Consider the following 7,446-nt stretch of genomic DNA (forward strand, 5'->3'; position numbering starts at 1 on the left):
TAACAAAACACCTGCCCTACCCTTGGAGCTGATGCTAATTATCTACAAACCAGATTAAGAGTGGGCAAGCTACAATGTTTCAATAGACCAAAATATTTAACATGTTACAGTCTGGGACAATGTCCCTTTTCATAGTAACACAGATAAGCAGAACAAAAGATAAGAAGAGCTCCATGATTCAAACTTTTAACTAATTTACTATACAGGACTGCAGTATTTGCCAGGGTTCTTTCTCTAAGAGTTTTGTTTTATTAAGATCTATACCTGAATCTTTTTTTCTTTACAATTGTTTAGCAATGAGCAGTTTTTCCTTCCTAGTGTGAAGGAAGGTTACCAATATGAACAATCCTATGCATATCCTTTGCCTTTGCAGTTTTCTCCTCTCCTGTTGTGTCAGCAGAAGAACGTCTGACCTTCCTGTTCACGGCAAATAAAGATATAAATCAGATAGAAAAAAAAGTGACAGGCCAGAGGCTCAGCAGTTGCTAGAGAATAGAGCCAAATAGGTAATCCATGTTCTGTCAAGAGCCAGAGTTTAAAGAAAAACCCTGGATGTCCCTGATGCATCCTGGGAAGATTCATATGTAAAATATATGTAGCACCTCATTGCAAAGGTGATAATTGTTTCCAGGATTTGAAGAGGTTTTATACTTCAGACTGACCAGAGGAAACTTTTGCAAATGTTAAGGCTGCTCAAAATAAGAAGAAATCACATTTGACTCAAGAAGGAAACTACTGGCTATGCTGCTACATACAGTGCTGCTTTCTGGCAAGCATTTCCTATGATAACTTGCAGCGATAACAATTCAATTAAATCTGCAAATCAAATATATTACCTACAGTCAGGAACAGAAAAACACCGTAGAATCATTTGTAATTCTCTCCTAGGCAACTACTTGCCTCTTCAGTCTCTTCCTGTCTACACAAGGACTTCACCAGGAACATCCTCACCCTTCCCCCACTAAAAGTTTGCATCTGCTAATGACTGGCCACATCCAGAAGAGACAAAGGATCAGTTAAATAGAAAATCTGAACTTAAAAGCTGCTCTGTAGAAAACTAGCTGAAATTTACATAATAATATGATTTAATATATGTTGCTAAAAATATTATTTGCAGCTGTGTGATCATTTTAAAAAAGTATTTTATCTTTTATTCAAAGCATCCCTAAAACATAGAGGTAAACATAAAAAGTATAGCTGCAATTATTTTTTGTGAGGGGAGGCAAGGGGCAGGGGAAACCTGAGCATAAAATGTAATCTGCACTAAAATGTGCGGTTAAAATCTTCTCTCTTATGTGACCATATTAAAGATCATCTTAACACTTGTTCTTTTGGTAATATTGAAGTGATGTTGCTGTGATGGTCCAGGAAATCTGCCAGAGATAAGGACCTGAGGAAATGTAGAAATTATAAAAGATATCACCCACAAAAAAATCTGTGCTTCTTGCAACTGTTCTTCTGGATTTTTTTAATTTATTTATTTTGGTATTTCCCTCCACTTATCACAGATTTCACTCCAGTATAATGAGGACTTTACTTAAAGACTTTCCTTTGAGAGACCTGGGGCATATATCACAAGATAGCTTCACATTTGAATGTTACAAGCAAGCTTTGCATTATTAAGTCCTAGCAATGTAAATGTCTGCTTAGATTTAAAATGCTTGAAAATTATAGCTAGTACTAACAGAAAAAAACAACTGATTCAGGATTGCAAGCCATTTTGGGCTGAGAATATTGCAGAAGCACAGTGTTCTTAGCCATTCTGCAGGTCAGGGGAAAACTAGGTGATTTTCTTTCCCTCTAAGCATTTGTTTTGCTCTGCTTTTAAAAATCTTTTTAATGGATGGGTTATTGTTCCAAATGAAATATTTAAAATACCTAGCTAAAACCTTTACAGAGAACAATTTTACAAATAAAGATGGCTACAAGCCCCATGCATCTGTGTTGCGTATTTTTAAAAAATGAGAAAAAACAGAACAATCTGCTTCCGTAGATAGGTACTTTCCTAATTTAGTACTTTCTAAAGCCTCTTTTGGAGATCTTTTGGATTGAGATTCATCAGGTAAGTGCTTAGGTTTGGCTTCAATATTAAAATGTATCAGTTCTACAAAAGCATACAAAAGAAGGGGTAAGTGGAGAGGATTGTCACTCCCCAACATTTTTTCTCCTACCTCTTACTAATTGCATTTATTTCTTGTAATGCACTAGCACTCAGGAGACCCTTGGATCAGGGCCCATGCCATGTGAAGTGCCATACAAAAACAAGCAGATGGCCCCAAACCACAAAAGTTTATAATCTAAAACTGCAGAAAATGCACAGAGTAGGTTGTAGATATCTGAGCCTTCCATCTGATATCCAGCCAATGCTGCAGAGGAAGGAGAAAAACCCATAGGGTTCCTCCCTTGCCTAAGTCCTCACCCTGTTTCTCTTTTAGCATGTACAAGACTAATATATTTTTAGTGTTCTTCCTGCTGTCACTCATAAATGCACTGTCAGGGCCTGGGAAAGAGTGTATAGATCGTCTACTTCCCAACCACTATCAACAAGTGACATTATTGTAGTAGTACACTAGCCAGGCAGTGCTACTGACCAGCAACCAGCAAATAAACTGCCCTGACACAAAGTGCTTTGAAATGCACAAAACAAAAACTAAAAAGAAAAAGACAGAACATTTTCCCAGTCTTTGATGACACTCGTGTACATGGATGTATGATTTTTTCATACATTTGTGGCCTCCTTACAGAAAAAAGCACTCTTAACCACAAAAATGAATAAAGATGGAAAATTTCTCTGTGTTTTACAATACTTCTTCTTTGTCCCTAAAGAATATATTGCAAAAATTGATGTTTGAGTTTGCCTAGATTTTTGATGTGAATATTGTATGTAGAAACCTGCCCTCCTAATTACGTTCTAGTTCAGAAAATGCACGTTGTTAGTTAAGGGAACTTCCTCCCTTAATGGAGATATTTTACAAAATGCCAGTCAAGTGAATGCTTGAGAGTACAGTAAATATTAATACATAGTCCCCAGTGCATGATTCTTTTACGCTCTACTTTATGCTTAAAGTGCCTGGACCTTATATGCATTTTAGAGCTATCCTTAATCTCAGTTAAAATACAGTTCTGGCTAAAATTGTTTCTAACATGGTTTAGTTTGTCAGTGTAGCTGATGGCCAAACTATTTTAAAATGACATCTTTAAAAAATGCTCTAAACCATATCTCTCGAGTTAGAAATACACTGTAGTATCCCAGGTCTTAGCATTATGGTCTACTGCAGAAATATGTACTTGGCCTAAAGGCAAATATGTACTTTCTAACTGAAGTAGCCCCTGTGCCTCTACATCATTCCAATGGGCATATCTCCATAGTAAAACCATGGGATAATAATCCCTATAAAATTTGTGCTAAAAATGCATTGCATGTGCCTCAGTACCATTTTAAAATATAATCTGTTTTGACATATTTTTTGCTGACTTTTCCCCTCTTAAACATTCCAAAGCAGTAATCCACATAATGTGCTGTTGCATTTATCATAAATCCCCTTGCTAGGTAAAACAGAAATCTCCGTACACTGGTGGGACATCCTTCTACTGAATTATACTCAGCATTAGAGGGCTCATCTACATGAGGCGCTTCCTGCATATTAGCCTAATAACACTACGCAGTTGCGTGTCACTGCAAAAACTGTGCTAATAGCCTACAGAGCAGTGTTATTAGACTAATGCACAGTAGGGCTGTGTGAAGCTTCGGTCACTGATTTGATTCAGAGAGATTCGGCCCAATTAGACAGCCAAATCTCTGAATCCAAATCGAATCAGGAGACCCTTTAATTTCTCTGAATCAAATCGGAACCCTCTGAATCGATTTGAAGAGATTCGATGATTCAGACACAGACACAGCTTTAAATGTTTTTTCTACATACCAGGCAGCTCATGAATGCTGAGATGGTGGGGTGGATGGAGCATCCCACAGGAGTGTGGAGGGGGGTCCCCAGCACACCCAGAAGCGGACCCAGAAGTGGACCAGAATCACTTCCGGTCCTCTTCCAGGTCCACTGCAAAGTGTGTGGGGGAACCTCTCCCTGCACCCTGGTCTGGTGACTGGTACCTCCTGGGTCTGGTAGGGCACCCAGGGTCCCCCCAAGACTAACCTGAGCTGGGTGGGTGAAGTCCATTGGAGGATACTTCCAGTCCACTTCTAGGACTGCTGCTGAGCACATGGGGGGGCCCCCTGCAGATGGATGCTCCATCTGTCCCACCTTCTCAGTGTTCACAAGCTGTGGCTGATACCTTGAGGTATGTAGAAAAAACATTTAAAGCTGTGTCTATGGCCAAATTGCTGATTCTCCAAATCAGCGTCGTATCTTCAGATTTGGATTTGACCAAATCGAATCGTGACAGTTATCTGAATCAATTAATCAAATCCTTGTCCCTGATTCAGGCTGAATCCAGATCTGAATTGAATATGGCCAGTTTCACGCACCCCTAATGCACAGTAAGTATTACTAAATAACCGCACACTGGCGCTACTGCACAGTAACTCTGGGTACTGCACATTTAAAGTTAGTACTTTATTAAGGAAGTACTAAACTAAATGTGCAGTATCTAAGGCACATTTAAAAAGTGTAGATGAACCCAGGTTTGACTGATGACTAAACCTCTTTTTTACTACTGTTACCTTAGGAGAGGCAGCTGCTTCTGTGGGATAATGAGATGGCTTCTGGCCTAGTTCTTGTACCAACAGAATTGTTAACTGAATTCCAGTTGAAGGATCTTTAGTCCTAAAGCAGAAGTCACAAGTTGACTTTTACTACAGCTCACACTGAATTGGAAAGGTTGAGAATTAGAACATTGTTTTGATGTTAAATCTTATCTGAAGTCACTAAGACAAAATAAATATGGAGCTTAATTTTTATGGCTACTTTTCAGAACAGAACTATGTTGCTTTCCTCATAGTGTCTTAGATCTTTACAAACACCCATGAACTTATCTTAACAATCTCTCTGGGAAGTGAAGTTTTGTTATTATCTCCATTTTGCACACAGGAAACTGAAACACGTAGATTAAAGCCAAAATTATCAAACATGTCAACCAATTGGAGGTTTTGGGGTTTTTTAGAAAAGTCTTATGTGACATTTTGCAGGGTTGTTGGTTGTAGCCATGTTGGTCTAAGGACAAAGGCAGACAAGGTTCTTTGGATAGATGTGATTGATATCTTTTATTAGAGAAACCAAAGAGTTGGGAAAAGTTCTTTGCAAGCTTTCAGGCACAAACACCCTTCCTCAGGCATTGGGAGACACTGCTGCTGGTCTCTTATGTGACATTTGTCTTATGCCTTATGTGACATTTTAGCATTTAATATGTTTAAAACATCCACTAACCTTGGTTGCAGTTATGAGTAACCACCAGTTCTGCAAAGGACACCCCAGGTATCTAATGGTAAGTACTGAGAAAACATGGAACACACCCTGACCATTTTGACAATTTTGGCTTACGTGACCAAAGCATCAGATAAGAACGGTGTTTTTTCTCTCCCATCCCCTGGTGCCATTTTCCAGCTCCCAGCTCTTGCTTCTAACCTCTCTCCCACACTTTGTCTTTCCCATCTCTACACCACTCCTTACTCTCTGCATTCATGTCTGATTGCTTAATTTTTCTCAGTGAGTCCTAGGCACCATCAGGAAAAGCATTCAGTATGAAAGACACAGTTTCTTTGCTCCTTTCAGTGCCCAGTATCACAGAAGCCTGAAGTCATTAAAAGGAGAAACTACAGGGTCCTGCTTAGCCCCTGCAGCCCTCTTCTGCAGGGTTGTCAACTGTGCCGAGGGTGTGAGCCACCAGGCACTTCCCTCCAGGCATCCTCCTCACTGTACAGGCCGTGCCAGCAGCATGTGGCCCCTCTGCTGTGAAGGCTGTGCTGACAGCATCCAGACCCGACCCCCACCCTGTCCACTGGCAGCTCCCTGCTGTGAGGTACGATGGCGGCATGCAGCCTTGTTCTGTATGATCTGCACAGGTGGCCCATGGACCTGCAGGCACTTCCCTGCTGTTTGGCAGTGAAGAAGGTTGCTGCCGGGGTCTGTGGGCTGCACATAAACTGCTTGCAGGTGGCATCCAGTCTGTGGGCCACCAACTGGAGAGCTCAGCTTTACTGCTACTGAGATAAATATTATTCACGATGGCACATATGCAATCTGGCATGCAGAACAGGCAAAATCTTCTGAGAATTTAGCTGCCAAATTCTAAGTGTGAGCAGTATGTGTGAAGTGAGATTTCTTCAGAAACGCATAACTTGGTCAAATCTAAGCAATTAGCAATGATAACAAAATAAATAATAAAACTAAACTTTTTAAAGTGTTTTATATCAGTAGATCTCAAAGCTGTTTCCAAAGAAAGCACTTTCCTAACACTATGATAGGCCCCCTAGGCCAATTTTCGAAGCTTTATTCCAAAATACGGAGTCACTAGAGGTTTGAATTGAACTGGTTGAAAGCACTTCTATACTCTAACGTGGCAAAACACCATGTTGTCCCCTAAACTTGTTTCCAAAAATTGTACAGCAATTAGAGTTGAAACTTTCCCTCCCAAAAATTTAAGAAATAAATATCTGGCTTAAGCAGATACCCAGCATAGAAAATGTCAGTACTAATAGTTTAAAATTGGTAAAGTTTTAACCTGAAAACAGGACCTTATTGAAGTGTTGAACAGTCTTAACTATAGTCACTGCAACTTGTTCTGTTTATATTAGGCATTTAGGAAGGTCAAAACAAAAGAATAATAGACAAAACTTGTTTTTTCTTTTAAATAAATGATGTTAACTGCACTTTTGTTTCCAGGATGTATGCAGGTAAATACATCCAGTTCGGAGAAATCTACCTAGTGGAGGAATAGCACCAACATAAATTAATATTAAAAGTATAAATTCAATCTTACTATTATGGTGCTTCAACAAACTACAAAAAGGGGTGACAATGGGAGTCTGTTGATCCAGGGAACCATTTTACATCACATAGCATCTGCCTCGTTTCCCTAAACTCGTTCTGTTCTTCAGTGTAGCTTTCTGATGCCTCTTGAACTAGATGAAAAACAAGGTGCTGAAGGGTAGGAATATAAGCCACCGTTTTTGTCTGGTTAGGTTTTGTCTCATTTCAGGCATTGAAAATGACAAGAAAAAGATTATATTTGGAAGAAATATAATTTCTCAAGAGTCATAAATCCAAGCTGCAAAACTATTGCTTATGTCAGCAATTTCCACAGCAGATGCTTGTCAAGAAATTTTCTAACCTAAGCCAATTTTCTAGGAAATCATTGATAACCATCTTATAACCCTTTTAAAACTTTCATATAGAAAAAACATGTAACCCTTTTTAAGCTTTAATATAGAATAACTATTGAATGTACTATGCAGCTAGAAATGTAAACGACTGAACTTAGAGTGATGAATAT

The sequence above is a fragment of the Gavialis gangeticus genome, unplaced genomic scaffold (assembly GCF_001723915.1).
Source record: "Gavialis gangeticus isolate Ggan-Ray unplaced genomic scaffold, GavGan_comp1, whole genome shotgun sequence".
NCBI classification, from domain to species: Eukaryota; Metazoa; Chordata; order Crocodylia; family Gavialidae; genus Gavialis; species Gavialis gangeticus.